We start from the raw sequence: 24,656 nt of genomic DNA, 5'->3' as shown, positions 1-24,656 counted from the left end.
TGCTCCTGCAGGAATGTACACAAGTACTTAATAACTTAATATGATTCACTCTGAACAAGTAGAATGCTAAACACAGGTAATAAATCTCTACTTGCTCCTAGTAATCAAGAAAGAAGTTAATTTTGTTTGGCTTCCCATGAATATTGACTACAGAAGAAATATCCCTAAAGATTATCCTTGTTTTAAGGAGAAAAACTTAATTCATTTGTCTGTAGATAAATTGAGGTTTAGAGTTCCTGATCACAAACGCTCCAAAGCAGAACAGTTGCTTGCAGATCACGATCAGAAAAGTCCTTCTTGGCAGGTGGTGAGATCTGCCTTTTCCCAGGTGAGGAGGTTCTATTCAAAGCTTCCTTAATGTCAAAGAATGTGTGTAATTTGAAGAGAATGGAACATGAAGATCAAATTGAGACTGGAATTCAAGTTGTCGCCTTCAAGACTGGATCACTGAGCCCACAGCCCCTTCCTACCTGTGAAGACATTACTGCTTCTCAGGAAAGTCCTCAGGGCATCCCAGGCTGAAGTATCCCTCCATCATTGTGCTTCAGACACTTCCAGACCCACTAAGCTGACTTAGCAAATGGCTTGCAAAGGTGTCACAAGTAATGTTGTGCCAAAAGCAGTTGCTCTGCAGCATAGGAGAAAGCTCTTAAAAACTGGTGAGTGGCTCTTGCAAGCAGAAGTTGTAGTAGCAACAGAATGATCAGTGGACTTCAGAAAAAGCAAACGTCACCAAACTTAGGAAATGGCAGAGAGGAGCTCTTTGGAAGCAATAGTAAGAGGAACAGGCACTGCATTTGGAAAGGAGAAGTCAAATGCACACCTATAACATAGGGACTACTAGGGCAGGTAGCAGTCTTTAGAAAAGGACCCGAGTATTATAGTACATCACAAACTGACTATGAGTCAGCAATGGTACATTACTGACAGGGAAGCAATTCTTTTCACAGAACCATGAAGTAATTCAGGTGGGACCTCAGGAGGTCTCTAGTCCAACCTCCTGCTTTAAGCGAGGTCACCTAGCAGGTCAGACCCAGTTGCTCTAGGCCTTACTCAGTCACACCATGAAAACCTCCATGCATGGAGACTGCACAGCCTCTCTGGTCAACCTGTTCCAAAGCTTGACTGTCTTCACCATTAAAAAAGTCTCTCCTGATATCCTGTCAGAATCTCTCATTTCAATTTCCAAGATGCATTAACAGAAGTAATGATTAATATGGTAATTATTTTGGTCTACTTGTGCTGGTGGAGTCTCAGTTTTACAGTACATAGTTTTTATAATTTTTCCAGCTTGGTGTACTGCATTTAAAAGTATACTGACAAGTTGCAGTGTTGAGAGAAGAACCATAAAGGGTGAAAAGAGGATGAGAAACATGATCTTTGAGGCAAGCATGAAAGGATGGGGTGGTTAGTGAAGAAAAGAAAAAACAATGTACAGCACTGCATATAAAAATGTTCTCTCAGGCTCTAAGGGGACTGTGATCAATCATGCTCACGGACACAAAGACAAGGGACAAAAAATATTTGACTTACATTGATGTGAAGTCTGGTTAGACATCAAAGGAATTTTTTTAAAAACAAGGTCGATTTTGTGGATTCTTCTTCACTAGAGGATAAAGGAGCAACATTAGACAAGTATCTGCCAGAGTCATGCATAGGCTCAGTCCTCCCTCAGTACAAAGGGATGGACTGGGGGTCCTTGTAGACCCATGTATATCACGTTTGTGTGGCAAGGTTTTGGGGGGGAGGGCATACAGGGGTGGCTTCTGTGAGAAGCTCCAAGAAGCTTCCCCTATGTCCAATAGAGCCAATGCCAGCTGACTCGAAAACAGACCCATCGCTGGCCAAGGCCAAGCCCATCAGCAACAGTGGTACCACCTCTGTGATAACATATTTCAGATAGGGGGGGAAAAAGAACCTGAAAACTTCAGCCACAGAAGAGAGGAATGAGAACATGTAAGAGAAACAGCCCTGCAGTGTCGTGGTTTAACCCCAGCCTGTAACTAAGCACCATGCAGCCGCTTACTCACTCCTCCCTGACCTAGTGGGATGGGGGAGAAAATCAGGAAAAGAAGTAAAACTCATGGGTTGAGATAAGAACGGTTTAATAGAACAGAAAAGAAGAAACTATAATGATAATGATAACACTAATAAAATGACACCAGTAGTAATAAAAGGATTGAAATGTACAAATGATGTGCAGGGCAATTGCTCACCACCTGCTGGGGACCAGCTAGTCCCCGAGCGGCAATTCCCACCCCCACTTCCCAGTTCCTATACTAGATGGGACATCACACGGTATGGAATACACCGTTGGCCAGTTTGGGTCAGCTGCCCTGGCTGTGTTCTGTGCCAACTTCTTGTGCCCCTCCAGCTTTCTCTCTGGCTGGGCATCAGAATCTGAAAAAACCTTGACTTTAGACTAAACATTACTTAGCAACAACTGAAAACTTCAGTGTTACCAACATTCTTCTCATACTGAACTCAAACCATAGCACGGTACCAGCTACTAGGAAGACAGTTAACTCTATCCCGGCTGAAACCAGGACATGCAGACACCCAGGCCAGTGAAGAAGGAGGGGGAGGAGGTGCTCCAGGCACTGGAGCTGAGATTCCCCTGCAGCCCGTGGTGAAGACCATGGTGAGGCAGGCTGTCCCCCTGCAGCCCGTGGAGGTCCACGGTGGAGCAGATATCCACCCGCAGCCCCTGGAGGACCCCACGCTGGAGCAGTTGGGTGCCTGAAGGAGTCTGTGACCCTGTGGGAAGCCCACACTGGAGCAGACTCCTGGCTGGACCTGTGGCCCAGTGGAGAGAGGACCCCACACTGGAGCAGGTTTTCTGGCAGGACTTGTGACTCCGTGGGGGACCCATGCTGGAGCAGTCTGTGCCTGAAGGACTGCAGACCGTGGAAGGGACCCATGCTGGAGCAGTTCATGATGGAGATCCTGAATACAGATTTGTTCAAGATTTACGAGCACTGAATGAGCATGTAATTGCTCCACACCCTGTGGTGCCAGATTCTAGTCTGATTTTAACCCAGATTCCAGTCTGGGCGCAGTATTTCACAGTACCTGACCTTACCAGAGCACTCCTTAGCATTCCAACTGTTGAAGAAAGCCAGCCAATTTTTTCCTTTACTTGGCTAGGGAAACAACTTATTTGGACCAGGCTGCCACAAGGTTTTACCAGTTCACTAAGGATTTTTTCTCACATTCTGAAGAATGATTTACAAGATCTAGTCTTTCCAAGCAAATTGATTCTGGTGCAATATGTTGATGATTTATTATTGGCAAGTAAAACTGAGAATGATTGTATTCGAGATACTGAGTATCTGTGTATCCAACTTGTTAAAAAAGGACACTGAGCATCTCCATCTAAATTGCAGTTTTGCAAGCAGCAAGTAAAATATTTAGGATTTATATTAAAGCCCAGAAGGTGAGAAGTAGACCCTGAAAGAGTCCAAGCAATTCAAGAAATACCTAGACCAGTGACAAAAAAACAGTTGAGAGGATTTTTAGGACAGGTAGGATTTTGCCATCCTTGGATCCCAGGATTCAGTGAAATAGCTAAATCTCTGCATGAAGCAACTCAAAATGAGGGCATGGAACCAATTGCTTGGAGCACTGAGAGGGAGAAAGCCTTTCGTACCTTAAAGGCTGCACCAGCATTAGGGCTTCCTGATTAGTCAAAATCTTTTAAATTATATTGTGATGAAGCAAAAGGGGTTGCAAAGGGAGTGTTAGTACAAACTTTAGAACCACATGAGAGGCCTGTTGCCTATTTCTGTTCTACATTGGACCCAGTGACTAAAGGAACTCCTTTTTGCATCAGAGCAATACCAGCTGCAGCTAAAATGGTTGAGAAAACCAAACCAATCATTTTAGATCATCCACTAACTGTGTACCCCATGAGGTAGAAATTTTGTTAAAGCAATATGCAGAGAAAGCTTTGTCTCCACAACAACCACATAGATATGAAATAATTCTTTTATTGGCTGTTAATTTGAAACTAGAAAGGTGCAATGCTTTAAACCCTGCAATTTGAACACCTTTACTCTCTGATGGAGAAAAAGATAACCACAGTTGTGTCTACCTCAACTGAAAACAGCAAGCCACAAGATGACCTGAGAGATCAACCTTTAAATAACCCTGATTTGAACCTCTTCATGGACAGCTCATCTTACTATGAAGAAGGTTGAAGATGTACCGGTTTCGCAGTCACCACAGAAACATAGATACTGTTGGCTGGATCTTTGCCTGCACCTTTGGGTGCACAAGGAGCAGAAAAAGCTGCACTCACTGAAGCTGCTAAATATGCAATTGGAGTAAGAGTTAACATTTATACAGACTCTAAATATGCCTTTGGTGTATGTCACGCTACGGGGACTTTATGGAAGGAAAGGAGTTTTCTGACTTTAGCGGGAAAAACTGTTGCCACGGATGACAGACCAAAGACCTCTTAGAAGCGATCCAATTGCCCTCTCAAATATCTGTGATCTATATAAAGGCACACACTCAGAGACAAGACAGATCACAAAGGGAAATTCTCTAGCCGGCCAAGGTGCTAGAGCAGTGGCACGACAGGTCGTGTCTGTTATGTCTCTGTTACCACATGAAATAACATTTGAGCTCCCAGACGTGAATAAGCTGTATGAAGACCTCCCTGAAGAAGAAAAACAACAATGGACTCAGCTGGGAGCCCAGCTGCAAGAAGGGCAGCAGATTCGGAATAACAAACCTCTCCATCCAAAAAGGTATTTATTACCGATAACGCAGTGGCACCATGAGAGGTCCCATGGGGAACTGGAGAATCTAGCGCTCTGAATCCAGAGACTCTGGGCAGCCCCAGGAATTTATACAGCAACAAAAAGAATTTGTGAAGGATGTAAGCTTTGTAGACAATATGCTTCAGTGTAAATTAAACCTCCCGGTGGGAAAAGACCTCCAGCCACCTTTCCTTTTCAAAAACTCCAAATTCATTATGCAGATATACCAAAAACAATGGGGTACTCTTACATGTTAGTGATCGTTGATCAGGTATCAGGATGGGTGGAAGCTTTCCGGACCAGGAAAAATCATTCTAAGGCAATAGTAAAAGCCTTATTGAAAGAAATCATTCCAAGGTATGGGGTTCCTGAAGTAATTGATTCAGATCGAGGGAGCCATTTCACAGCTGCTACCCTGATACAGATTTATAATTCTTTGGGGATTTTTAACAAATTTCATACTCCACATCACCCTGAATCATCTGGTCAGGTAGAACGCATGAATAGGACATTAAAGGAGGAATGAGTAAAAGTTTGTAAACAGACTGGTTTGAAATGGCCTGAGGCCCTAAATTTAGTTTTGTGGGATATTAGGAATACTCCAAGACAACCAATTGGGATGTCTCCAGCTGAGATCCTTTTTGGGAGAATACTTGCTGTTCCACGTATATATGTGCCAGCAAAGACTAGCCTCTTGGATGGAGATGAACAGGTAACACAATACCTCTTGTATCTGCAAAACTCTTTTTTCCAAATGCATAACCATGCCTACTGGTATCAGGGAATAAACCCTGAAATCCAAGTTCATGATATACAGCCAGGGGGCAAAGTTTATATAAAGAATTTCAAAAGAAAGAACAGATTTGAACCAAAATGGGAAGGACCTTATACCGTTCTATTAACTTCTTTTTATGCTATCAAGGTATCTGGGAAAGAAACTTGGATCCATCATTTGCATGCCCACAAAGAATCTGAAGAGTAATGGACAATTGTAAAGTATTATTCCTTTTTGTTTGTATTTTACCCTGGAGTAACACCTTGTTGACAAAATTTGCATCGCGATATCCAGATGCCCGTACCAATAGAACTGTTATTATATATAGTGATCGCTCTTTTCAACTTTTGGGCCAAATTACAGGCCTACAGGCAAAGCCTGGACAGGTCTTTTTTTCAGCTAGTTACCCAATGACCAGACAGAGAGACCCTATTTATCTGCTTTTTAATTCTCTTGAATTCTGTGCCAATGTTAGCAGTAGTCTTGACGATCTGTGGGATACTTGGTCCAATGGTCATGGCTTTTCTAAACAGCGGTGGAGATATGGCATTCCAAGAACTTACACTATATGTCATATTCACCTTCAAGAACCAACATGGGGAATTGGGACATGGTGTTTTGACCATCAAATGTGGGAAATGTATGGTAAGGGAGACTGGTGCTGTCATCAATTCTATCTATGGAGCAATTGTTTTACTTTCAAATTTAGGATTGTAATAATCAAATGGGAGTGGAATTTTTGGCACCATCATATGGATTATCCTCATTCATATTATAATATGACACCTCTGAATGTGTTAAAACAATTTGTACAGAAACTTAGGGATGTTCACCAAGTAGAAAATGCCTGGACCAACAATATGCATGTGTCATTGATGAAATCTTTTACTAATAATCTAAATTTAAGTGAATGTTAGATTTGTGTCACTTTACCAAATACAGTGAATCATCAATTTGAATTAGTAGGAATACCAATTCCTAAAAGTACAAATTGGAAAAAATACTGGTTTAATACTACTTTTTCCAAATCTTATGAAGAACAAATTTGGGAAATTAAACTATCAAATTCAGGAGATTATTCACAAGTCCACTGTGTACAAAGATGTTATCCCCCCAGTATTGATAATCAACGTTTATGCAAAAATCATTCATTTGTAGGAAATTGGACTAAATTCCAAAACACAATTTCTGTCAACTCAGGATTGTGTTTAAGTTGGCAAGCACCTGAGAACTTAGATATTTTTTGGTTATGTGGGAGCAGAGCTTATAAAGCTTTGCCTCTAGTTTGAGGAGGTATCTGTGCCTTAGAAGTAATGTCTACAGATTTGAAAAGACTGTGATGGGTTGACCCTGGCTGAACACCAGGTGCCCACCAAAGCCGTTCTATCACTCCCCCATCCTCAGCTGGACAGGGGAGAGAAAAATATAACAAAAAGCTTGCGGGTCGAGATAAGGACAGGAGAGATCATTCACTAATTACCGTCACAGGCAAAACAGACTCAATTTGGGAAAATTAACTCAATTTATTACAAATCAACCAGAGTAATGTAATGAGAAATAAAACGAAATCTCAGAACACCTTCCCTCCACCCCTCCCTTCTTCCCGGGCACAACTTCACTCCCGGATTTCTCTACCAAGCCCCCCCAGCGGCACAGGGGGACAGGGATGGGGCTTACGGTCATCACATGTTATTTTCTGCCACTTCACCTCCTCAGGGTGCGGGCTTATCACACTCTTCCCCTGCTCCAGCATGGGGTCCCACCCACGGGAGACAGTCCTCCACGAACTTCTCCAACGTGGGCCATTCCCACGGCCTGCAGTTCTTCACGAACTGCTCCAGCATGGGTCCTTTCCACGGTGTGCAGTCCTTCAGGAGCACACTGCTCCAGCGTGGGTCCCCCGTGGGGTCACAAGTCTGTAGGGTTTAGGGATTAATCCGTGCGGGGCCCGGATGACGGAACACCAATGTGATGATTAAAGTCGCCAGTTTATTGAGCTTAGCTAATCATTTCTACACAATTCTCTAAGTTGTTGAGAGACTTTGATTGGCTACTACATGCAAGCACTTGGTTTCCACACGCACAAGCATAAGCGGTGATTGGTTACATCAGTACTGTCCACGCGCACAAACATAAGACATAATTGGTTGTGTTAATTAGAGCATACAAGACTTGTCTTAGTCCAATTGGTCAAGATAAGCCCCTGAATTGAGGTTGTTTGTGCCAAGTTCCCTTTATCGTGGAATGTGCACCTGTGTTTTCCTAATTGGGATCTTTCTTCTTCTATCTTCTTATTTATTCTGTTCAAGGCCTTCTAAAGGCGCCTGGAACAATCTTGTGACCATGAGCTATTTTCAGGTCCAATAACTAACTTCCATATAACTGAACCCTACACAAGTCCTGCCAGAAAACCTGCTCCATGGGCTCCTCTCTCCACAGATCCGCAGGTCCTGCCAGGAGCCTGCTCCAGCGCGGGGCTCCCACGGGATCACAGCCTCCTTTGGGAACCCACCTGCTCTGGCGTGGGGTCCTCCACGGGCTGCAGGTGGATATCTGCTCCACCATGGACCTCCCTGGACTGCAGGGGGACAGCCTGCCTCACCAGGGTCTTCACCATGGGCTGCAGGGGAATCTTCACTCCAGCGCCTGGAGCATCTCCTCCCCCTCCTTCTTCACTGACCTGGGTGTCTGCAGGGTTGTTTCTCTTACATGTTCTGACTCCTCTCTCTGGCTGCTGTTTCCATCTGTCCCAACTTTTTTTTTCCCTTCTTAAAAATGTTATCACAGAGGCATTACCACTATTGCTGATTGGCTTGGCCTTGGCCGGCGGTGGGTCCGTCTTAGAGCCCGCTGGTATGGGCTCTCTTGAACACAGGGGAAGCTTCCAGTAGCTTCTTACAGAAGCCACCCCTGTAACCCCCCCCCGCTACCAAAACCTTGCCACACAAAACCAATACAGAAATTCACCCCAAAACTGTCCCAAGTGCAACATGGCATAGAACCTTTTTAACTCGAACCTGAAGAACTCTAAATCCCTTGATTGAAACACCAACAGGATTCTATTTGTTAAGTAGTTAATTCTGGCTTTAGGAGTTAAGTGAATTGGAAAAAGCAGTCTTAAATGTCTCTGGAGAAATTGAAAAATTAGCAAATTCAACTGCTTATGGACTTTTCACTCTCCAGAAAGAGGTAACTGAACTTTCAAAAATGACTATCCAAAACCAAATGGACTTAGACATCATTCTAGCTTCACAAGGTGAAGTTTGTACTGTCCTAAATACCAGTTGCTGTATTTATACTGATCGAACAGGAGAATTAATAACAGACGTCCCGAAAATTTGGGAGGTTAGTGGCACAATGCAACAAATTCAAAGAGATGACACATCCTGGGGATTTTCTGACACACTCTCTTGGTTAACGTCTTGGTTTCCAAATTTGACTATTTGCGTGAAAAAATTAATTGTAATAGCCTTTGTTGTTATAATCACAGTAGTATGTATGATTGTTTTGTTTCAATGCTGTGTAGGTTGTAGCTCTAGGATAGTACAGAAGATAGAAAGAGAAATGTGGAGTTATCAATAGGATTGCAGGAGTGTGATGGAAAACAAAAGGAGGGAATTGTAAAGGGAACTAGGCCTTAAGCCTCATTGTTTCTAAGACTATTTGTATCAGACATATAACTAATGATCAGAGATTGCTTTAGATGTGATTAATAGAAGGCAGGTGCTTATAAAACAATATGCATAAGCTGCTTATTTGTCCTATGTGTAGCCCTCACCATGGCTGGCTTAATACACAGTCAAGCTGAATCAACAGAAGAAGGATCATACATCTTGGACCTAAGTCATAGGAGTAAGTGATTAGCTTTAGAGCAAGATAAATTAATAGAATAGCCTGAGTGATTTTCAGAAATTCAAAGGTGATCTTTGATGTGTAAGAAGATAAGTGATTGTGGCGATCAGGGAGACCTTCTGCCTACGACCACTAACTTCAGAGGAACCAGAACACGAGAATTGATAAGATGATGAATGATAATGACACGGGAACCGAGATCAACTGGAAAATTACAAAGACTTTGGACTGGGGTAGTAAATGGTAAAAAGGTATATAAGACTGAGAAATTTTTTGAAGGTTGCCATTCACTGTGGTGGTGGCCCAACTCTGAGTTGTTAATAAAGCAAACTTAGAGAAACCCATGTTTGAAAATCCTTTAACACTCACATTGGAGAAGCCTGTGGAGGACTGTGGGAGGGACCCCACGCTGGAGCAGGGGAAGAGTGTGAGGAGGAAGAAGTAGCAGAGACAATGCATGGTGGACTGACCACAACCCCCACTCCCCATCCCCTTCTGCCACTCAGGGGTAGGAGGTAGAGCAAACTGCAAGTAAAGTTGAGCCTGGAAAGAAGGGAGGGGTGGGGAGAAGGTGGTTTTAGATTTGTTCTTACTTCTCATTATCCTACTTTAATTCAATTGGCAATAAAGTAAATTAACTTCCCTGAGCCAAGTCTGTTTTGCCTGTGATGGTAACTGGTGAGCGATCTCCCTGTTCTTATCTCGACCCATTAGCCTTTTGTCATATTTTCTCTCCCCTGTCCCACTGAGGAAGGGAGTGATAGAGCAGCTTGGTGGCAATGTGGCTGCCAAGGTCAACCCACCGCAGTGGAACACACAGACTTTTGCTAATAAGTCACATGGATGGACCAAATATCTCATTGATAGAGATGACAAGATGACATCACTTTTAACTGGAGCAAACACAGCTCTGCAAAGGATGCCAAGGCTGTATTTGTATGCTGCAGTGTATGGTGGGAGAGGCTAAAGAGAAAGCTGGAGGACAGATGTACCTGACATAGCTGCTTGATGTGCTCTAAAAGAACCTGTCAGGAAAAGGAACTGCAAGATGCACATTTCTTTCTTTGCACCTTTCTTTCTTTACACCTAATCTAATTACATCCCTACTTTTAAGATTGCCCTTTTCTAGGAGTGAAAGGAAAGAAATACAGTTGAGACAGTCAGTGGCTGTGATTTTGTGTGTTTTGTATGCTTGGTTTGTTATGCTTTGGTTTGTTACATAAATCTTGCAAAAAGCAGGTTGCATCTTTTTCTAGATGGGTTAGGCACTCCTGAATCATTAGCGATAAATGACTGATTCTTTTCTGGCTGCCAAATCTTGCTGGTCCTGCCTGTCCACTTCAACATGTGTGTAGCCACCAGAACTTCCCCAGCAATGTCTGCCACCAGTTCTTTACTTGTCAAATCCATGTCTCCCACCAGTAAACCCCAGTATTTTGCCTGTTAAATTCTTGATATTCTGAGTGATAAGTCCCAGGATGACTAGCTGTAACATCTGCTAATGAGTATATTTCAATGAAATTTTTATGATGAGGGTGGTGAGACACTGGGACAGGTTGCCCAGAGAAGTTGCAGATGCCCCATCTTCGGAAGTGTTCAAGGTCAAGTGAGACAGGGCTTTGAGCAACCTGATCTACTGAGACGTGTTTCTGCTCCTGGCAGGGGGGTTGAACTAGATGATCTTTGAAGGTCCCTTCCATCCCAAACCATTCTATGATTCTATGTTTCTAACTATGTCACTGGAACTTATGTTTGAAGTACAAGTCACAGAAGCTGTTCTGAATGTATGGTCAGACACACACCTTGTAGCTGCATAGCATGCTTGTATTTAGTGTGCTACATAGGGTGCTTGTAATTTAGCATACAATCCTCACGAATTTGATACCGTTAGAACATGTTACCTTTCCTTTTACTCCTTCTTTTTGGAAAAACCTTTAATCTGGAAGTTTAGGCAGGCTGTAGGCATCTCCCTTACTGGAGATTGAAGAAAAATCAGCTTAGACAAACCTCTCCCAGTCTTGGTCTAGCCTCATTGCAAGATGGCCCAGACAACTTGTTGAGGTTCCTTCCAACCTGACATTTCTTGGAAAGTATCAATTGCTCTAAGATACCAGAGACAGAAGATACGAAAATACAGGGTAAGATGCTAGACCTTCTACTTTTACATTCTCTCTTTAATGCAAAGGTTTTACAAAAGTATTTAGTTGTGGGAGGATCTCCTTTTCCTGTACACTACCAGGTATGAGGTATGGTCTTTACTGCAAAAATTATCATGGCAACCCAAAATGCCAAAGGAGACCTAAAGGCCCCTTGTGGCAGGTGGGAATGTGTGTGTGTGTGTATAATCTATTGCACATATATTCAGGGGATCATCCTAGTTCTTTTCCTAAAAGACTTTATGACCAGGATTTTAACAGCACATCCATATACTAAGCAACTAAGAAGGGAAATATTTTTATTAAATTACATTGTATATGTTAAAGTGTCCTTATCTCCTTTACAATACCTAGTAAATAACCATGACAAAATATGGATGAAAAATTTTTCATAAAAAAAGGCCCAAAGGTTCTTGGTCCTTCCATGAAACTGTCAGCAAAAATGAAGGTAGAAACCCACAACCAGTTTCTAGGTTCCTTCCTTCATTTGTCATGAAAGCAAAAAATACAGGAGGTGGAGTGTAGGGTTCAATTATATGGAACTTAGTTATCGGGCCTGAAAGTAGCTCATGGTCACAAGAGTGTTCCAGATGCCTTTAGAAGGCTTTGAACAGAATAAACAAGAAGATAGAAGAAGAAAGATCCCAATTAGAAAAACAAAGGTGCACATTCCACAATAAAGGGAACTTGGCACAACCAACCTCAATTCAGGGGCTTACCTTGACCAATTGGACTGAGACAAGCTTTGCATGCTCTAACATAGCCAATTATGTCCTGTGTTCATGCGCATGTACAGAGTGAGTATAACTAACTTTATCTTATGTTTATGCGCGTGGACAGTATGGATGTAACCAATCACCGCTTATGCTTGTGCGCGTGGACACCAAATGCTTCCATGCAGGTGCCAATCAAAGCTTCTAAAAAACTTAAGAGAATTGTATAAAAATGATCAGCTAAGCTCAATAAAGTGGCGACTTTAATCATCATATTGGTGTTCTATCTTCCAGGCCCCACATGAAATAACCCTAAACCCTACAGTGGAGTTACTAATTTTAAGAATTTCCTGACAGGTTTAAATTCTGATCTTATTCCATTAACATGTCTGGTTTTCTACTACTACATATTGCAGAACAATTTTCACTATTTAACACTGCGTAAAAGAAATCTGTTTTTCTTTGAGATGCGAGTGAAAAATATAATCATTCTTACTCTGATTAGCAGAAAAAAATTAAGGGAGCATAAACCTTGGTCCTACTACATAGAGCTGTACGAGTTGATCTTTTGAGCTCACAAGGCTTCTGATGGAGTAAGTGTGTTTTGGCATGACCTAAATGATATTCCCATATTAATTCTTTTTTCCACAGCCAAGAGACCTTTGTCAAAGCTTGGTCATAAAACATGAATTTTTAAGGTAATCAGTGAATTTAAAAAGTTCTGTTCATGCCGTCTCCCAAAACCCCTCTTGTAATCTGATAGTTTCAGCAAAGTTACATTATTTTGGACATGCACATAAACATTATTAATGCACTGAATCCCTGCTCCTCTGGCCCCTGGAGTGACAAACTTATCTTTGGCGGATAGCACCGAGAAGTCCATGGGATGACCGCTGTCCCCCACGTTGGGCAGTGACGCCATTTTGTGCCCAGCCTCCTCCGATCCAGCGATGTTGCTACAGCTGTGCACCTAGTACTTCCCCAGCTCAGAGCAAAGGATCGTATGTTGCTTAGTCTGGGTCAAGGGCGAGTGCCGTTCTCTCGCAAGAACCCTTGTTTGATTTTGTTGCTCTTCAGCTCGCCGGCACACAGGTCTTCTTGGGAGAGGATGCTCCGGTGCCGTGGCCCACTGGTGGTCGGCGCCGGCGAACAAGGCTGGCCGTTTTCCTTTGGAAAACGCGGTCCTGCCAGTAATTTGGTTCAGTCGGGCCTGCAGTCTGGTGAAGAGGAGCAGCGGCGAGGCCTTGGGCTGGCCCGTGGTGTGCGTGTCTGTCGGAGACGGGGAGGCAGCCCTTGCTGGCTAGGGCCGTGAGGCCACCTTTCTTGCAGAGGAGATTACTTCACACCTAGCGCATGGTCCGCTGCCCAGCGCCAGGAGACTACGCGTGGCCTTGCCCCTTCTTCCCCGAGGGTACCATTGATCTCCGAGGCAGCCCCGGGCTCCCCCGGTGTGCCAGGGCCATAGGTCAGGTACGACCACCCCAAAAACGGTGAGCGACGGCGAGGGTACCACCACGGGCGCCGAGGCTACCACCACAGGCGCCGAGGCTGAGCACGGAACAGGTACCCCGGTGAGCGAGGGCTCAGGTACCACGCTAGCCGCCACGGTGAGGGCTGACGACGCTGCAGGTACCAGGAGAGCGGTGAGCAACGGCGCAGGTACCACGCCAACCGCTGTGGCAGGGGGCGATGGCGCCGGTACCTCGGCAGCCGCCATTGCGGGCGGCGCGGGGCGAGCAGCGGCGGCACGCGGCGTAACAGCGGGAATGCGTCAGCGGCGAGGGGCGGGGAGGCCGCCGCGGGGAGACTATATCAGGCGCCGGGCAGCGGGACCGGGCAAAGCCGGAGGTGAGCTGGGGAGCGCCGTGAGCGCCGCCAGGGAGCTCGGCCGCCGCCTTCTCCGCCTGCCATTCATCTCCGCGCCGCCGCCTTCTCCGCCTGCCATTCATCTCCGCGCCGCCGCTGCCGCCTGCGTCCTCGCCTGCCGCCGCCGCGGTAGGCTGCCCGGCCGGCTGAGGTGAGGCGGGGCGGGGTGTGAGGGGTAACCTGCTGAGGCGTCCCGCTTCTCCGCGCAGCCCAGCGGGTGGGAGGACTCGGCGGCCGCCCGCAGAGGCCGGGCGAAGCGAGGCAGGCCCGGCCGGGCCCGCCGCGCCGGTGGGCTTGGGGCTGGCCGCCCAGCGGGAGGCAGGTGGGCGGGCCGGGCCGCCGCTGCCCCGCGGCCCTCCCCGGCAGCGGCAGGCCCCGGTGCCAGGTGTCCGCCGGCATCCCCGGCGCGGGCGCCGCGCTCCGTCCCTGGGGGCAGCCGCCCGGCCCCCCGCCGCCCTCCGCGGCCATCGCAGCGGCGGGCAGGCCGGCGTGGCCGCGCCGAGCCCGGCGCCGCGGCCGCGGGAGGAGGGCGGAGGCGGCTGTGTCAGGCGGCGGGGGGCGGCCCGGCCTCCCCTCGGCCGGGCCCGCCGCCCCTCGCCTCGCCCGGCCTCCGCGGGCTGCGGGCCGGGGCTTGCGTGGTGCCAAGTTCGGTGCGAGTTTTTGCCCAGGCCACTCCGGCTTGGCTAGGGCCAGCTGTCTTTTGTAGGGGCATCCGTTGCAGCTTTGCAGTTTACGTATTGTAGCCACACGTGTGTATATGATCTGCTACACGTACATATACCTTTACGCATATATATGAAAGCAATAATTGCAATGCTACGATAGATGCCTCCCACAAAAGGTGTCTCTGAGCGTGTGTGTGCAAATACATGTAGTCACACAGAGCCACACGCACTTCTGTTTTCCTGTATGTGATGTGTGTGAGGTTTTTTGAATTTTATTTTGAAGTAGGTTTGATTCTTCCCTCTTAAAACAAGGGGAAGCATCTTGCCTCAGATATCTGTTGACGTCACATTGCTATCCTGCTTATGGAGTGTTAAATCCAGCCTGAGAAAGTGGGTTACTCTAGGAGCTAGAGCAAAGGGTTTTACTAGCATTAATGGAAAACAATATATACTAACTCACTTATTTTATATACATATTAATGTCCTATTTAGAGGAAACCACTGAAGAGTGATCTTTAAGCTCTTCTGGGCTGTGGAGGTTTTGGTATTAATAATGAGAAGTCTGGAAAACTAGACTGTAGTGTTGAGACACTGCCCAGCTGATGCTTGGGTTTTTGTGTATGTGCACGCAGGAGAGAGGAGTAACTTTTTCTTCTTTCAGCTTAAGTGCAGGTACTTGTTCTGTGTGTTGGCCTGCACCATTGGTCATAGTCTGGTATATAACCCACCAGTTTTTAAGGACAATAAGTATTGTGGCAGAGTGATCAGCGTAATAAAATCAGTGCTGCCTGACTGGAGGACCTGTAAGAGATTGCTGCAGACCAGAGTGATCGTAGTCTCACTTCTCCATCAAACTCTTCCTATAGGAACTGAGGGCATCTTCTCTCTGCTTCCTTAACCACACTGCCACTGTTCCTGTTTAATTCACCTCTGCTTGATTTAGATACTGAAGAACTTCTCACTTCTTGTCTTAATGGTGGCCAGTAAGAAAACATTTTAGCACCTGTTTCATAGAGGGAAAACATCAGGGCAGGGAGTGGTTTATAGTATAAATTTAAATTCAGGTGTTAACCTCAGTGATCATGTCAATTTCAATACTGTTTTATGAAAGAAAAGCTGCTGCGGACTCTAATACAGCAGATTGATGGCTAAGTTGCTTCCCCGTTCCCCTTCCCCAGTCTGATCTTACTTAGCATCTGCTCTGTATGGAAGCAAATGTTTTACAGTGCCTTTCTTTACTGTTGTGGAAGATGAGTAATTAAAATGGGATTCTAATGTACTTTTCCAATATAACTCTCTCAAGCTATGTTTGATCAAGACACACAGTACCAAGTCTTTTTGGAGTGTTTCATAACTAGCTCCTTTACAAAGAGGAATTACTCTGAGAAATTACTTGGGAAGTACTCTTAATTTCTTCTGTATGCATATTAAGGTAGATAATGTCTCTTCATTTCAATAATTAAAAACAGATCTTTTGTGGGGGTTGGGGTTTTTTTTGTATCTATTAGTATTGTAAAGGTAACTCAGAATGAACTTAAAACTCTCCTTACTTATCCAAGCATCCTGTCTGTGCAGGTTGGTTTAAATAGTTTTAATTGCATACCTATTACAGTGCAAAATCTTTGCCAGTGAAAGATGGAGGAAGTTCCCATCAGTGTTAAGGCTGACGCTCATTAAGGCTTTTGTTTTAATTTTTAAATGTGAAAAATGGAAATGTTTGATATGAAATCATTAAAGGAGGAACATGGAATTTGGTGGTACTAGAGAAACTCATCAGAGTAGAAGAGCCCTTTATTAGCTAACATTCTTAGGTATAATAAGGGTTGGTGTCAGTCTCTGTTTCATACCAATCAACGAATATCAAGTAGTAGTTATCATTTAAAGGTGTTACCAATTATGTTTCTAAACTTCGAATACAAATAGTAATATTAGAGCTGAAGTAATGCATACTTAGGTTTATTTTCACATTGCTATTCCATAAATATTTCTCTAATCAAGTTACTAGCTCCTCATTTCTGCACAGATAAATACCTTCCTCCAGACTCATGAGGTTGTAACCTAGTCATCAAATCGTATCAGCTACACATTCCAGAAAGCCATAGTCATACTTTGATCTGTGAATTGTAAAGTTTGGGGCAGCTATGGTGGAGGTGCATGCTTTTCTTTGGAACTGCTTTCAGCAATGAATGTCTCTTGGGTAATCATTTAAAAAACTCTTTGAAAACAAAAAAACTTTTTCAGACAATAGAAATGGTTTAAAAAAACCCCAAACAATCAAGCAAAATTCAACCCTCTCAAACTTTTGCTTCCAGCTGTTACAGTATGGATTAAACAATTGTGAGTGGAAAAGCCTGCTTTAATGTGTTTCCTTTGCTGCTTTGTTTTAAATAAGACTGAAATGACATATACAGTGTCTTGATAGCTCTTCTCTGGCATTCTTGCAGTTTTGTCTGGTGTTGCTGACTTTTTTTTTTTGAACAATAGGATGTGACAGCATATATTTAATCACTATGAATTTAGTTGGTGTTCTCCAGTGAGCCTGAGATTTCAAAGAAGCTTTTAAAGATCTCCCTAAAATATGTAAAAGAATCCTATTCCAAAACAGTGATGAGCTTTCAAATATTCCATAATTTTCCATAATATTCCATATGATTTTATTATTACTGTAGAACAGGGGACCTGTGTATTCACAGTGCCACTGTCTCTCCCGTCTGCTTATGGTTAGAAATTGTTTATGGGCTAGGATGAATTGAATTCACTGTTAGTCTTTTGTTTAGGCTTCATCAAAACATGTAAAGTAAGGATGGTTAAATAGGTTTAATTCTGTGGATCACTGAAGAGGAAGAATAATTGGTAAAGGTGTGGTCTCTGTAGAAGATCGGTTATTGAAGCTTTTAAGGCATTTTTTAAAAAAATCAAGTACATCTGTAACAGGATAGCTTAGGTACTAGGAGGTGTAGCTTGGAAGTTTGAATCTTACAAATGTGTATTATGGTGAGAAGCAGGGGAAATCTGGTATATTCACAGAAGCGTGCAAGTTCTTGAAAGGATGTCAGGATGGTTGGTGATGGGGATAAGGATAGGATAGAGCAGGGAGGAGGTTGTGTGTGAATTCCTTTCCACTCTTAGAGACATTCTTGGTAACATTCTTGGACATAGAACTTCAGTCCTGTGGTAACATGTTTACTGATAGCTAGTGAATGCACATTAATGAATTTTTTTATAATGCAGCTGTGATATGTTGAACTAAAACAGCAGTGGCTGTACCCAGACAATTGTGGGAAACAAAAATGAACCATCTGCAAGTATGAGACTGCTGAAAGCAAAGGCAAATGCAGAGCTACTTGGGAATGTGCTCTCTCTGCTAAGGCGTTTGCTAAATATTGGTTCTGATGGCAGTAGGTATGGACAGCGGGGAGAAGTGATTCATTTTGGGGAAGATGGTGTTCCCTGAGCTGCTGCTCATTTGTGTGGTCCTGTTGGAAAGCTTAGAGAAGAGGGTTATAAGTCAGTTGATGTCTGAGCAGATTCTTGAGGGCTCTGAGCAATGAAATACTCTTTTGATATCTTATTCTTCCTTTGTTTTGGGAACAGGACTTCTACATAAACAAGAAATACCAGACCTTGCTACTTTTTTTTTTCTTCTAGCTGGAACAGCCTACAAGATGCCTGACTCTTTTGTAGCTTCTTAGTCATATCGGTGCTAGGATTGAATTTCTGTTTCTAGAATGCTTATTTTTCAGAGGATGGAGTTTACTTCTAGTTTTACAGTTTTAGTTCACATGTGCCTTTTTTCCATCCTTCTGAATATGGGATGAGACAAACATTCTCACTGCTGAGTCCAGCTGTGAGCTAGATTGGGGTAGTCTGTCTGTATGGCCTTTGTAAAGGTGAGGAAGTATTGGTGCTTTCTTGCATGGACATATGGAAATGCTTACACTTACCACTGTATTTGTGAGAATGGTGTCTGTCACCTGGGATGGTAGCTTAAAACATGTCTTCACAAAATGACTGAGCTCAGACTGACACTCAGTAATGACTTCCTCATCATGTCTGTGGCCCAGGCATGGTGTCTCAAATCCCTGATTACTTCCTTTGAATATTGTGCTTGATGTCTGTGGTATTCTTGTCATCTGACTTTCACCCTACTTTTCCCTTGAGAAAGGCAAGATAAAATTCTTTTTAGTTGGTCCCCATAGCTCTTCTTTGGTCCCATTCTGTTTTGGTAAGTCCACAAACTGCATTGCCTGTGAAGTTCATAATTTTGTTGTACATTGTGTGCAGCTGAAAGAATTGCTTCTGTAGAACGCTGAGTGCAAATAGCAGGTAAAATTCAGAATTTGCTTTTATTAAATGCTGTATTTTTAACCATCTGTCATCTTCTGAAGATCATTCCAACAACTGTTGGAGATAGCTGCCTGTTCCCTTTCTGGAAAAAATGCAATTCTTAATCTACAGTAAGGTTTAAATTCTTACTACTCCAAATATGATATACTTAACTGTAGTCTGGTTTCAAGTTTCTGATCCTCGTGCTATTGTAAATGGGCTATAAGGCCATGTAGTCAGAGACTGAAACTTACCAATTCTGTGTACTTGCTGGTCTGCAAGAAAGTTTTAAGGTTCACCGACAGGGGTCTGTTGTTGCAGTCTTGTTTATTTGCTTTCCCTGCTTCACTTCTGTGACTTACTCCTACTCCTGGGAAGATCCCATGTTAATTTCTAACCCCCTTTCTGCATTTTCTTTTGAATCACCCACAAAACCAAGGCAATTGCCGCTTTCTTAGTTATAGGTCTCCTGCTGCAAATGACTTTAAAACCAAAACAAAACCACCTACAGATAATTTTAAAAAGGCAAAAAGAGCTTGAATACTACTTAACCCTTGAATTTCTTACAGCTCCTCTGCTGAAAGCCATGACATCCACAGACTTAATGTGGTGTAGTCATAGTTCAGGCAACTGTTTTAGCAACTCCTTGGATATGGAGGGTATGATTGCAAAGCTTAATGACCTGCTGCTCACCGTTAGTAACCATGGATGCATAACATTTGAATTTGCATGTGGAATATTCTTGAAACAACCATAAAGACAATTGCTGTTGTTTGGCTGATGAGCAGTTGGCTGACTGAATCTGGGCAGCTTTGAAGTTCACCCCAGTGGTGGGGATAAGGGAGAGGACAGCACAACCAACCATTTTAAAAATAGATACAAATGCCTACTTACTGCAACAACAGTCTCGCTGTGGTGTTAGGTTAGTTATGTTAGGCTTGATAGACCATCAGCTGTCTAACCAGATTCAGGTTTTTTTTAAGTATGGTTAAAAGAAGAGCTTGCTTTATTGTTCTTATCTCTGATTCAAAGAAATTAACTCAATAGTTTGATTAACTATTAAGTAGGTATTCTTTATTGACAGCGCTGGTTGCACGGGGGATCGCTCCACCTATCGTGCACACCGTTGCCCAATTTACCAGAAATTTATACAATGTAAATATACATATTCATAAGGTTATTCAATACAAAAACATACATATGCATAAGTGAGGCAGAGTAATTAAAAGGCGTGTGTCAGCAATTCTAAAATGTATATGTCATCATTGCGCATGCTCAGATTTGTCTCTGGTGGTCGTTTACTTCTTCAGGGGTTCTATCTTCTTCTTCCTCTTCTGTCCTTTAGATGAACTTTAGTCATTCACGCATGCTCTCTTCTTACTAGGCAATTATAACAGTTTTATGGTTGCTTCTCATACACCTTATCTTAGACCTATATTTCAGTTCTTATTATCACTTCCTTGGTTGACGCATCCGTCCTTGACGAGTATCGGTCCCTGACAAGCTTAATCCCTGACAGACACCAGTCCTTGGTAAGCAGTGTTACAAGAATCATATGGTTATGAGAACAAAGGCAGGAGTTCGTACCTTTGCTAGCCCTATCTATTCAAGCAAGGCCTCTACTTGTGTCTTCTCGACAAGATTTTGTGATTGTTCATGGTTCCTTCTTACAAACACCAGTCTTTGTCTCATATGTAAAGTTATAGAGAGACAATCATTGAGCAATTAGTAGTTCATTCTCTATATCATCTCTGAGATCACTAGATGTATTTATAAGGTGGCCCTTCCAAACTGGAGGGATAATGTTGGAGGAAGGTATGAAAGTTTGAAAAATGAACAAGTTGCCAAGAAACAGGAGTGCCAAAGTGGGTGTAGGAGATGGTCTTCTGATAGCATGTGGCAAATAAAGCTGCAGAAAATCAGTGAGGAGGCATATATTACTACTGCCTTGTTGAAGAGGTGCCTGGAAAAGTAGGAGCCAAACCTAGGTGTTGTGGCTTAACCCCAGCCAGCAACTAAGCACCACGCAGCTGCTCGCTTGCTCCCCCCCCTGCCCAGTGGGATGGGGGAGAAAATCAGGACAAGAAGTAAAACTCGTGGGTTGAGATAAGAACTGTTTAATAGAACAGAAAAGAAGAAACTAATAAGGATAACACTAATAAAATGACAATAGTAATAATAAAAGGATTAAAATATACAAGTGATGCACAGTGCAATTGCTTACCACCCACTGGCTGATGCCCAGTTAGTCCCTGAGCGATGATCCCCTCACCCCTGCTCCCTCCAGTTTATATACTGGACATGTATTCCACATGGTATGGAATATCCCTCTGGCTAGTTGGGGTCAGCTGCCCTGGTTGTGTCCCCTCCCAACTTCTTGCGCCCCTCCAGCCTTCTCGCTGGCTGGCCATGAGAAGCTGAAAAATCCTTGACTTTAGACTAAACATTACGTAGCCACAACTGAAAACATCAGTGTTATCAACATTCTTCTCATACTGAACTCAAAACATAGCATGGTACCAGCTACTAGGAAGACAATTAACTCTATCCCAGCTGAAACCAGGACAATAGGGATGGAGACGTGTGGAAGGTGAGCAGGGGCAAGAGCGGCATGGCTGGGTGTATCCCAGGTGGCCAGCCAGCCACCTGAGGAGTGTGGGCTACAAGTGCTGAGCTATAAGAAGGCCTTTAAGATATTTTAAGAGCAGATGCTGTGAGGTATGAAGTGCAGGAGCAAAACTGGAGGGAGCTGAGGGTGGAGCTGAGAACTGCAAAATAGCTGCTCTAAAATGCTGAGGCATGGGAATGAGAGAGCAGTGACTAGAGGAAAGAAGTGGGTCTTTAGGTGTATTGGTTGGCTTTTTTTTTAAGACCCTAAACAGTGAAGAGGAGGTAGAGGAACGTGGGAGATTAGAAGGAAGAGTTAGTGTTGAGCACAGGAGAGGTCAGATATATGTCAAAGGGAGGTGGATCCAGGAAGTAATAATCCCACCTAGTCCTATCTTTCTGTCTTTTAGATATTAATTATTTTCAAACACAACTGGAATGGATTTCATTTTGTGTATGGATATATTCATCTTGAATCTGAGAAGCTGAAAGGGAAGGCATGAAAGGTTTCTTTAAGAAAAACTCAATTTTTCAGATTTATTAATAGTGGCTATTTTGAGTAGTCTCAAACACAAAATTTTGATTTAGTAAAGCTCTGGCACACTTTCCTCACAGGAACCACTTGTACATGTTCATTTCCCAAAACTCTCTACTGAAAAAAGTGTTCTTTAAGAAACCAGCTGATAATGTCATTAAAATGAGAGACTGTAGAAAAATGTAAATAACAGGTTAGTAGTTTGTATACCTAAGAACTTTGTCTTTGATTAAATAGGCTACCTAATAATATACCTGATTTTAATCACTTGAACAAAATGCCAGTGATGTTACACAGGTGCATGATTGGGCATATGCTTAAGAACCTTACATACCTAGGGTAGGTTTGGGAGTTAAGCTGCATAATATATTCTCCTAATACTACCCTGTCACCTCAGTTTTGATAATTGGTAAGTTTTCTGTCCTATTTTCATTAAAGCCATATAAATTCGTAGCTGTTAACAGAATGCATGTTTTCTCCAAATCTAACCAGCAGTTGGTTAAAAGCACTCTTTAATCTTGTTGCTCATCCTTTCTTTAGGAGTATCTACATTGTATCTAGTACATCTTGGTTGCAGTTTAGTCTTTTAGAACTACTGAATGTTAATTTTTTTTATTACACATTAGAATATCCTGGATATATTTAATTGTAGAATGAAGTTTTTGATACTTTTTTAAAGACTGTATTTTGCTTTAATGAAATTAATATACTCTTTTTCAAACTTTAATTTTTTAATTGAAAAGAAATCATATGTGAATACTTTTTTTAATGTGGAAGACTCTTTCTTTTTCTTTCCTTGTTCATGTTTCATTTGACAAGATTGTTTGAACCCAGTCGTACAGACCTTTTGACCATAATTCTTGCTGATCTCCACTGCAGCTGTGTTTTATACCAGGACTGGGAAGTTGGATCCTTTATTTTCATAATTCTGTGTTATACAAATAAATTGAAGGTAAATTGTGGTGGCAAATTAGTGAATGGAGGGGATTGATTATTTTTGTTTGTTTATTTGCATTTGAATAAACAGCTTTGATTTGTGTCTCTGATAGAAAACCAGAGCTGCCTAAGCTGCTTCAAGCAGATTATGGATAATGTGGTTGGCATATTAATCCAGAGCTCTTGGTGGATGTTGACAACAGTTTCTAGACCACTGCCCTGTGTTGCCTTAAGAACTTTCTATTGGGGTTTTTATAGGATATGAGTAGATGTTATTTGGGGGTTTATGCTCCTTTTGGAAAAAACAACACCAAAAACCACCAACCCAACCCCACTTTTTTTCCTATTAGGGAAAAAAACCCCAGACCCTAAACGAGAGTAAATTTATCTGAGTTGGCAAGAACTTGTATTCAAGATTGACATGTCTATATTCTCTAAATATGTGAACAAAAGCCACACTGCAGGGAAAGAGTATTTATATGCCTTAGTGCTGTGATGCAGATAATAGTTTGAAGACTACTTAGGAGTATACAAAAACAAGCTTTTTGAATTAAAATGCAAGAAAACCTACCTTTAAATATGTAGGTATTTGAGCAAGGAGGATATAAGTTGTCTATTCAGTGTGGCAGATCAAATAGTGTATTATTGTTGCTTCTTCAAGCCTGTATCATTTTCAAGAAATCCTAATATATACTCTTTTGTTAAAAAAAAAACTTCCCATTCCTAAAATGTCTTCCTTTTCCTGCAGTTCAGGTTCGTTATATTACAAGTTAGAATTAATAGAGTTTTAAGAGATGGGGATATTTATAAAGCATAAAAGCTTTTTTACAATAGTGGTCTAAATTGTTAATTATGGGACAGGTTTTCTCTATGTATTTCAAACTACAAGCTCATCATAAACCAGATAGCTTCTCTGTATGTATTTAGATGGTTAATTATCTTAACATAGGTTTGAAATTTACTTATATTAGAAAAGGACTAACAACCTTTTTACTTATTTAAATGTTATAGACTATATTTGGATAGACACAAGAAAAAGCAACCTTTAAAAACAACCCCTCCCAATTTAAAGTATTTTGTGTTGAATAAAGAAGAAATAAAAGCAATGAAAATGTTTTGTCTATGTGACAGCTGGTAGTCTAAGAAAATAAATATTTATATAATTTGTCTGTTTATAGAATTAGTGTTAGTAGAACCTAACAGTTTTAGAAGTGGCAGATGTGACGTTTTATTTTTTGTAGTTGAAGCTAGAAGACTGAAAATACAACTTTTTTAAAAATGTATTTTTATTCTAACTTTTATGTAGTTTCACAGCTTTCACCAAGCCAGGAACTGGACATCACGAGGTGGAAAACAAACATAGCAAAACAGAAATTATGTTTGTACTGCTCTGAGATGGTGATTGCTGGTTTGGTGCTTCATCAGATCAGCTTCTGGAGTGTGGCTTGGGACTTATGCA

At 42.6% G+C, this 24,656-nt stretch overlaps 1 protein-coding gene across 4 annotated transcripts in view; it reads left to right on the top strand.

Moving 5' to 3' along the window:
• Window positions 1–14,183: 14,183 nt before the first annotated feature.
• The window catches only part of FAM169A (family with sequence similarity 169 member A), a 44,741-nt gene continuing 34,268 nt past the window's right edge, over window positions 14,184–24,656 (top strand). For 3 of the 4 annotated variants that reach the window (XM_049796022.1, XM_049796024.1, XM_049796023.1), the window contains exon 1: window positions 14,184–14,279. The gene's annotated coding sequence lies outside the window, so the exon portion shown is untranslated. The remainder of the gene's footprint in view (window positions 14,280–24,656) is intronic. The other variant, XM_049796021.1, reaches the window with a different exon arrangement.

This window comes from Accipiter gentilis, chromosome Z (assembly GCF_929443795.1).
Source record: "Accipiter gentilis chromosome Z, bAccGen1.1, whole genome shotgun sequence".
Taxonomy (NCBI): domain Eukaryota; kingdom Metazoa; phylum Chordata; class Aves; order Accipitriformes; family Accipitridae; genus Astur; species Astur gentilis.
Note: the sequence above shows the minus strand (reverse complement) of the source record. Positions and strands in the feature narration are given on the sequence as shown.